Consider the following 10,059-nt stretch of genomic DNA (forward strand, 5'->3'; position numbering starts at 1 on the left):
CATTCTTCCCGGCGGCGAGTTTTACACGCAGCACTAGAACGGCCACTCCAGAGGGCGTGTTTTGAGTCGTATTGTATCAAAAACAAAAGGATATGAAAATATATACATAACTCAATAGTGTTCTGCCAATTATGTTTTCATTTTCATTTAAATTTATTCTTTAAATCGCTCCTGAAGTAGTCCAGCAATGATCAATGGAAATTGTCAATATTAAACTGTAATTTAGACGATGAAAAAAAAAAATTTCTTACTTTTATAGGTGCAGAAACCTATTTGTACTCTCGCTTCTTGAACTATACTTAAGTTTAACATAATTATGTGTTTTCTAAATAATTCTGGCTAGGAATAAAAATAAATGCATTTAAAATGACATAACTCAGTAAAAAAAGTTTATTAAAAAAGATCCTAGGTATATTATGTCTTAAAAAGAAGCATCAAAAATAAATATGTACAGTTAAATTAGTTTTGTCGTAATATTTTCCATGCACCAATCGCCTTAACGTTGGCTGTCCATTCTGACTCATTCCCATTACTAGAGACCAAATAAGCACACATTTCCTGTTCACTATATGCTAGAGGAGTTTCAATAGAACTACACATTCAACACAATTAACTTCAGCAACAATCATGTCTCCAGATCGGGAAGACAAAGTTGGGGACATTTAACGCACTTCTCTAATTTTCTTCTTGTAGCAACATATCTTGGCAAAGTGATTAGTGCCATTGTAATTGTTACACTTTGCACCATACGCTGGACTCACCCGAGTTTGTGTTTTCTCCCGCATCGAGAACACTGAAACTACCATTGCTCCTTGTTTCCATGTATGCAGACCAAGTCGTCCTGGACACTCTGCTGGGTTGTTACTGGACAATGACTTGTGTAGGTTATCTATAAGCCTGCCACCGCTTCATTTTGAAATGTTTCCAGGTGTTTATCTGTGATTTCTGCTCTTCTATAAGTCAAATGCCTGTACTAATGTTAGGTCGTGCTCTTTTAGTAGGTGCTCTGTCTGCTGTACCACATACAATGTGATGTGCCAAACTCATAATTTTCCAACTTCTTCTTGTTCAATTCTGCCACATATGATTGACCTCCCCACAGTAAGCATATAAAGAAGGTGCCTTTAATACATAAGATTATATTGAGCCAAAAAAAGCATTAAATTTGCTCAGCACAGTTTTTAGGTCTCGATGTTCTTCAGTACCAAACTTAAAATTTTCGTAAATGTCCTCTGAATCATGACCCATTAAGTTTATCAACAATGTTATTTGTCGAGATGTCGGCAAACGGAAAAACCCTCCTCACCGACTGCTTCATGGTAGTTCTCCAATTTCTTCTTCCACTGCAGCCAATTGCTGACAATATCACCATCGTGATGAAGCTTTTTGAGGGGTTCGACAAATAAATCCATACTTAATTTGCTGACTGCGCCATGTAGTGTTAATAAATGATACATGTACAGGTGGTTTTTTTTCCTATTCCATTACATGCAGTCCTTTTCACCTTCACCACTACCAACCTTACATCATCTAGTTTCCCTAACAGCAACATGGTAAATAAGTTAAGATACTATATGTAACATAAAGAAACTAGTAGTAAGCTACTCGCAAAAAAGCTTGCTATTGAGTGTGTTACATTTCCGAAAAAACTCTGTGTGATGTGAAAAAAAAAAATAACATTTTCAATTCTAATTATTAATAAATAAAGATAAGGTAGACTACTGTATTAATGCATCAAAGGAAAGCAAACAAATACGTAACTTATACATTAATAATGGCCAATGCTGTTTCCTTTCATCAACATTAACATAGCCATTAGCATTAGGTTTGATTCGTAATCATTCTCATAAAAATGTGAATTTATCACAATAAGAGTTTAAATAGATTCAATATTTTAAACATTACTTTCAGCAAGACACTGAGGCAAGGAAATTTCCAAACACTATATAAACATACTCACAGAGTATTTCACTTCTACATCTTCTCCACCATTAGAATCATTCTGTACAATTGTCAGTTCAGAACGATTATTCTCTACTTTTGGAAGGGTATTTAATGTCTTTTGAACAACACCTTCCATCCATGTTCTGAATTTTGTCTGAAGCAGATAACCATCACTGTCCCGCCAGTAATCAAGTCCCCTTGAAAATAATAAAACAATATTAGCATTCTAAGATATAACAAAAACATACAGGGTCACTGTTATAGATACATGTAACTGTTTACAAACATCAATACCTATTTAATCAAGATAACCGCATCAGGATTTATTTGAGTTTAAACAAAACAGTTTTGGAGTTTCTCCTTACTCTTTGTTTCTATACATACCTAGGAAGCCTTTCACTAAAGGTCAAAGGGGTTCCCTTGTGGAGAGGGCTGAGTTTCAATCCAACACCCTGGCATGACTAACGCATGAGCACTGAGTCAGTACGCAAGTGGTTCGGAGTCAAATATAATCTTGGAAGACTCGTCACTTTAAGTCTCTGCATAGCCATGTGACCTAAACAATATATAGAAACTAACAAAGTGTGGGAAAAAGTTAGGTACATAAATATGTTTTTGTAACACTATATAATTCTTACTCTACTGAACAATCAAAAAACAATCAGAAACCAACTGAAGCAAATGCTAATAAATCCAATTTTTTTGTAAAATAAGACAAAATTAAAAATACACTTCTTGATTTGCTTTCAACCTATAGCATACCAATAGCATGTTATATAGAAAAAAATTATGTTATGATCATGGATCCGAGTCTTAATTCGGGCATGGGTGATTCTATAATTAGTTTGTATCACTCTCCACAGGGATTTGGTTGAATACTTTAAGACTTCTACTATTTTTCAAAACCATTGCCACAGTGATTGCCAAAATAATCCAACCACCAAACAAAGACTTGGTTTAGTATTATAGCTGTTAATAACTAAAAAAAAAATGGCTGTCTCTCGATGAGGTCCACAAACAAAAGTATAAGCTGTAACAACCCAGATTACAGCCTTCCTCATGCAATCCAGTAATAATCATTTGTTATAAATTTTGGTCATATTTCAGGTTAAATGTAAAGTTGTTTTTTTTTTCTTTTGAAGTTATTGTGAAAATATTTCTCCGGGTTTATTGTTTTTATTTTCAAAATTCATCAGTTTATTTTTGAAGTAATTTTTTTTTCTGGCTTCTTTGTGTGGGAAGGCGTGCTAACGTGATTCTTCTTCGTTTTTCCACGGCCGAGGCTTGTTTCACACGCCAGGCGTGTGAGTCACGGTCACGGTCACGGGAGTGGGAGAGAGAGACAAAATCGCTGTGTCGTGGGAACAGAAGTAGCATTTCTTGGAAGCCTCTGTTACCATGCGCCGTGATTGGCTGAGAATTACGTCAGCAAGTCCAGGACACTGCCCTCACAAAGGGAAGGAAGGTTGTAAAGTTAGTCATTGTCCGATCACCGTGCCGAGCGGTCATTGTTCGGGCGGCGGGCCGAGCAGGCCGTGGCCGGTTGATGGCTCCGTGTATTATATATTTTTGATGAATAGTTTAACTTTTTTAGTGCTCTCTGTCCGGAATATAGTGTAAAATTTACATAAATAAATAAAACAGGCAATACATTGAACATTGTTTATAAATTTCTTCTTCAGGGTGGCCACTCTTTTGGGATAATAAAATTCCTGTTTTTTTTTCAGGATTTTTCAAGGGTTGTTTTTATCAATATTTGCATACAATTTGCATTTTTGTTACACAAAGCACACACAATATGTTTTATTGGCGCTAAACAATAGACAACTTAACTATAGGCTTAAAAATTAAATCAATGAACTTGCTTAAAACAAAACTACCACCAACAAAAATTTTTATATCACTTCACCAAAACTAAACAACAGTACTGTATAGCCTACGTATTACAATTAATTAGTTAATAAGTAGCCCTATATATAACACAACCATTAAAACAATTTAATATTTGCCGAACTCAACTTATTTACACAAAATATGCATACCTTTTACTGTTTTTTCATTGCAATTTCAGCTTCAATTAAGCAGCCATATTTACTGCATCAGCAAGTAGTTTGGCCTTTTTTGCCTCCAGTTCCTTGATCTCCAAAACCTTTTGTTTCTTGACTTAAGCATTGGTAATTTCTTCTTGCATTCTTTTTTTCTTCAATTCTAAATGTTCTTTGTATCTTGAATGAGCATTTTTACAAGAATGGATAAGACTTTTATGTATCAGAAGATTATTTATACTGCCCAGAAATGACACATAGTCATACACTTGTTGCAAAGCTATTAAGCTTTCTTCAAGCTGATTTTCTACACACACTCAGCATTGATTGAAAAGCCCCTCTCTACATTACCGTGAGATAAGATAAACACAATTTTTACAAGTGATATAAAATTTGGAAAGAGCTCACTCAATCCAACTGCTGTCATCCAGAAATGGTCCAAACGTGAATTACTTCTTATGTATGATTTAACACATTCTTGAATTTTTGGCAAATTACAGATTTTTTTGGAAGTCACTTTTTACTTTCTCTGCAAATAATCCACTGATCCATCCTTTTTCAACAAGTATTTCAAGAAGGTTGACCATTCTCTGTTGTGCCAATGCGCTACTACTAGCAATGACGAGTGGATCCAGACAGGTTACAGACTTAGCTAATTTGTATGCCAGAGGTGACTTTAAGAGAATCTTGATAGCAAAGTATTTGTAAAATTTTGCACAATTTTGTTTGAAGAGAAGTAAGTCTATGTCTTTCACATGAGATTTCAATTTCCTTAAAGCATCTCTTGTAGCAAAACCCAAATCAATATTCATTGCAGGGATAAGGGTTTCACTGGCTGATAAATCAATCTTTGAGAGCTCTTTCTTCTTAAGCACATCTTCTTTTACAAATCTTTTCCATGATTGATTTAAACATTGAATGGAGAGCACTGTGAAGGAACAGAACCAATGGGACATCACTTTGGAATTTCTTTAAAAAGGGTTCCACTTCAGTAGCCATAGCACTGAAGAAAGCCAGCTTTGGTCCTAATAATTTGTCTTGTAATAACTGACACAGTTTTGAAACTTTCACAATTAGGGACTTTTTTCTCTTTGGTTAAGCCATCAGCATATGTAACAAAATCTAGTAGTATTTCCTGAGCTCTGGAAGCGACTTTAACATTTTCCACCCACCTAACCGCACAAAATTTCAAGGGGAATCTATTTGACTTTGAGTACCAAATGAAGTCTCCTCTTCTGGAAGGAGAGTTTTTGAACAAATTGTATAGAGCACGCAAAAACTGTACTAGCTTCCAGCCAGTTGCAGCAAATCCAACCCTAAATGCATTATGTAATGTATGCAGGCCACATGTACCCAAATTAAGTAAATGTGGTGCATCCGCACTCCCATCATGCAAAGCAGCTTCAAGATCTCTAACAACTTTCAAGTTAACATTAGGACCATCCATCGAAATTTGTATAGTTTTTTTAAGAAGCTGAGATCCCAATAATTCCTGAAGAGAATTCAACAGATCACTGGCACATATACGATTCAGGAATGCAGAAGTTAAGTATCTGCTAGTAACCTCAGATTTAGTTTCATTCAAAAATTTCACATGAATATCCATCTGCTGCCTTTGAGAAACTTTATTTAAACTCTCGTCAAATCCAATAACTATATGGTCACACACTTCGAGGGAGTTCGTAAGTTTATCTCTGAAATATGGTGCAATACCATGAACGATTGTATAGGCTAATTTAGTTCTTTGCATCTGCATTTTACTGGCAACACTGCTGTCAGGAAAAATGAGGGGCAGTGATGATGCCAGAGATACAGCACTACGAAATGATAAGTGATTCATTACAGTTGCTATACACCATACAATTTCCACTTTTGCCGCATCTTCATTAAGCAAATATTTTGTCATACCTGAAACTTCTGGATTTGATTGTGACCCATCTGATGTACTTGGACATGGCACAGACGAACTACCTGCTGTTGTAGAAATCACATATGTTTCTCTTTTCTTAACAAAATAATCCAGTGGCAAATTATTTTTCTTACTTGACACCAAACGCACGTGTTTTGCCCCTCTTGCGTAGCTGGCTAATGCTGTTCTTTCCATGCTACCGATATTGATTTTAACATTACACAAATTGTAAATGGCGTTTGTCCTGCACTTTGGATCTTTCTCCACCCATTCAAACTCTTCCGTATATTTGTCATTGTATGTGGTGACTGAACTCTTTGACATTTTGATAGTCTGCGCAAATTACATGTTAGATTAAAAAATTCAAAACAATGTCCTGCACAACTAAACTTTTAAAAAACTTGAGAAAAGTATCCGTGATACTGTGACGCAACAACATGAGCGCAAAGTAAAAAAAATTATATATATATATATACAAAACTAGTGCTACCAACATGCAGTGCGAGAAATTACTATCACCCTACAACAACATTTTCAGCCAAAATGCTGTTGCTTTTGAATACAGAAACATAATAAGTATGGAAGTCTGAATTGTTAACGGTTTCTTACGTACTACAAAAGTTTTTAAATGCAATATGAACAAATTAACTTTCACAAAATATAGCTCACTAGCATACTGTCGTGCTTCGACGGGTGGTGAACGTGCTCACGTTCAAGTTTCTCCATCATAGGCTTTTAACAGCCGTATGTTATTGCAATCATTACTTCATAAAAAAAATTCCCGGTTCTAATAAAAATTCCTGGTTGGTTCCAGGTATTCCTGGTTTTTTTAAAGAAATCCTGGCTATTTCCCGCATTTCCCGATTTCCCAGTTGGCTGGCCACCCTGTTCTTTCTTCGTGACCTGCAACCTGTACGTTCCACTCATCACCAAATTTGAGCTAGCCGGAGGTGGTGGGTGGTAACAAAGCCTACAACACGTCAGGAAAATTGGTGACCATGGCCTGATAGTAAGGCCTAAAAATGAAAATAATAAAAATCTACATGTAGTTTCCCATAAGAGGCAGGGTCTACATGGATGGAATGGGGCAACACTCACAGGAGCCAACTGCCCTACGTGAGGGACAGACCTGTTGTTTCGTCCAGCCTGTAGAATGCACAAAGTGAGATGAGATGGGCATGGGAGCAGCAACAAAATAAATTTGTTGTGGGAAACAGCAGTACCCCGACAGGACCCATAGGCCACAGCAATATCTGCCAAGTTTCACACCTGTGAAAATTCCGGGTTTAGCCCTGCCAGGCATCATACCCAGATTAAAGCCTACAATAGCAATTCTGGAATAAAATAAAATTCAGAATGAATTGATTGGGATTCAAAACAAAGTCCTCCCCAGGCAACAATCACAAAGGTTGTCCTGCAATACTATAAATCATGATAAACTTCTACCTGTAATCAGAGGTCCAGCGTGGATGTTGCCTTAATAAATCAAGCACTTTTGTGATCTTCACTTTTACAAACGCAGGTTGTACATCTTCATTTTCAATCTAAAACATTATCATCATTCCAGTAAGAATATTTCATAGGGTAAAATACAGAGCCTTTGACAAAACATAGCAAGTGAATACTCACAATCATTTCACTGTAGTTGATTGGTAGTCTCATAACCACGTCCATATCAAACTCGTTAGCTGTTGCAACTCTTAGCCCATCAAAGTAACTTCCTGCGCCACACACTCTTTCAAATAATGCTGAGAAAAGAACATCTTGTCTCTTCATTTCAAGAACTAATTTATCCAAAACCTAAACAAAAGAAATCAAATTTAGCAGCAACAAACAAGATCAATTAGCAACAGTATTTAAAGTTACCTTTAGTTTTGATTTCAAAATATATTATTTTTTTTTAAAACATACACTGATTGATGTGAAACACTATTAAAGATACAGAGTACAAACTAAGTATGTACATAGATACTGTTATGAGGACTCTAGTGACGAGGTTGGCCGGTCAGCCAGCTCACGCACCAGCCTGTAGTAGGGTGTGATGCAGGTAGCACCCATTCTTCCACTATTGCTACACGCTGACATCGTTCGGGCCTGCGGCCTTTCTAGCCCGATATGCCACCACCCTTCTCCCCCTCTTTCTTCCGTCCAGTACATTCAAATCTCCCGCGGCCGACGTGTGCGTATGTGCATGTGTGAACGCCCGGCAGGAGGCAGAGTTGAGCCAGTGCTTTGTACCCTTCTAATTTATAGCTAAGTATTATTATTGTATTTAATTAATGTTAGGGCCTAACACTGTAATTCATTTGTTTCCTCTCTGCAAAAATGCCAAAGGGCCGCTACACTCAGATTTGCCGAAGGCCACCCAGTAACTGTAATTTTATTTAATTATGTGTTGTGTAAATCAATTATAACGTGGTTGCGGTTCATGAACCGCCAGGGTATAATGTTAAAGGGTTTTTTGTAGTTTAATTGGTTTTATTAAATATGCCACGGCGCGATACGGCTCAGAATAACGGTACTATCAGTCTTGGCGGGCAACGCCATTGTCCTGCCACCCCGGTGGCCATCGCTCACCCCAGTCGGTTCGCATCACCACCCGTGGTAGGATGCGCTCTGCACTCCGAGGAATTCAACTTCGTTATACTGGCCCAGTAATTCTGTTCTTATAATTTTTCTTAATCGTTTTCGTTATCTTCGAAGTCTACCTCGGGTGTCTGCTGTTTAATTAATTACGTTATAATCCGTAAGGAATTCAGAAAGCAACACGAACATAACATACGACCACGTGGTGGCCGGACAGCCCGTAAACCAGTCGGGCCGCAAGGCTTTTCAACAGTTTAAATCTATTTTGTAATTCTTTATGTAATGCACTCACGCGGAAAGTGTACCGTGTAGATTATAATAAATCACAACGTTATCGGACTTTTCCTTTTTTCTGTTTGACCACGTGTGCACTCCAGGTAGGCGTGTGGGACGCCATAAGAGCCACAACGTTATTTCATAGCGTGCCCGTCGCTGAGAGCTGGTCCAGGTTAATTATTCTGTAGGTAGTGTACGGGGTTCAAGTCATGTCCCCACACGGGCGACGTCATCCCTGAGGAGTCTCATCTGGGTCCTTGCACCTTAGCCACAGTGGCACCCTTCATAATTAATGTTTCTCTAACGCACCGACAACCCCCGGTGACATCAACGCCTCATTCGATTAGCAGCGGTGCCTCGCTACTTCCCTTCTCCTTCCACTTCCCCAGTGCTTTGCAATTGAGCCCCCCTCCCCGTAGATTTTCTTCATCTCTCGAGGGTTCGCCACGTTCCCAGAGCTCTGTCTGTGTCAGGAGAGTAACTAGGACGCCATTGTTCTCAGAGCTTCAACAGTTAACCCGGGAATTCTGTTAGCGCAATACTTCAGAGGGCTAAGTAGTGTGAGAGAAACAGAGGCTGATGGAGATACCAGCCGATCCTCGGAGCGGTCTACAAGGCAGAGAAACGAAGAGGGTGAGCGGCAGGCTTCATGTGTGAAGATTGATACATTGGGAAATGAAGCATTTGGGACTGTGTTGTGTGTGCATGACTGACAAGTGAGTTGTGCAAGGCAGTGTTTCGGGACAGAGGTGCATGGTAAGAGACGGGCAGTAGTGAGAGCCACTGTCGAACCGAGCTCCAGTGGGGAGAGTAAATTGTGGACTTGATGAAAAAGTGATTAATTTGCAAGCAGACATTTTAAGTGTTGTAATTTAATTAATAACATAAATATTAGCTAAAAAATAAAACTCTAGTTTGTTAATTGGGCTATCCTTTTCAAACCTGTTTCCCCAATCCAAAAAAAAATAATTTAATTTGAGAAAATTATATAAAAATACTGTCATTATTTATTTTATTAAATGCTGGGCATTGCCACACTAGGAAAATAAAATTTGTGGTGGGACCCATCTTTGTTACTGCACAGTACTAATTCTGTAACTTTAAACCAAATTAAACATAATGCATAAAAAATATATATATTTACCTTTTTGAAGTGTTCAACACAAGTTTTTCTCTCTTGATCCTTCAGAGATATGAAGTTTTTATTAAGATACTGAAGTGAAGTATCTAACTGACCAAATATTTTATTTGACGTAGCTTCATCCATATTGGCTGAAACACAAAATAAGAAATTACGTT

At 37.6% G+C, this 10,059-nt stretch overlaps 1 protein-coding gene across 4 annotated transcripts in view; it reads right to left on the reverse strand.

The window, feature by feature from the left end:
* LOC134546356 (uncharacterized) overlaps positions 1 to 10,059 on the reverse strand; it is a 68,925-nt gene that overhangs the window by 34,419 nt on the left and 24,447 nt on the right. For 3 of the 4 annotated variants that reach the window (XM_063389141.1, XM_063389140.1, XM_063389144.1), the window contains exons 2-5: positions 9,905 to 10,032; positions 7,528 to 7,698; positions 7,345 to 7,442; positions 1,961 to 2,141 (exon numbers count right to left, since the gene is read on the reverse strand). The gene's annotated coding sequence lies outside the window, so the exon portion shown is untranslated. Of the gene's footprint in view, positions 1 to 1,960; positions 2,142 to 2,328; positions 2,501 to 7,344; positions 7,443 to 7,527; positions 7,699 to 9,904; positions 10,033 to 10,059 lie in introns of all 4 variants that reach the window. The other variant, XM_063389142.1, reaches the window with a different exon arrangement.

The sequence above is a fragment of the Bacillus rossius genome, chromosome 1 (genome assembly GCF_032445375.1).
Source record: "Bacillus rossius redtenbacheri isolate Brsri chromosome 1, Brsri_v3, whole genome shotgun sequence".
In the NCBI taxonomy this organism is placed as follows: domain Eukaryota; kingdom Metazoa; phylum Arthropoda; class Insecta; order Phasmatodea; family Bacillidae; genus Bacillus; species Bacillus rossius.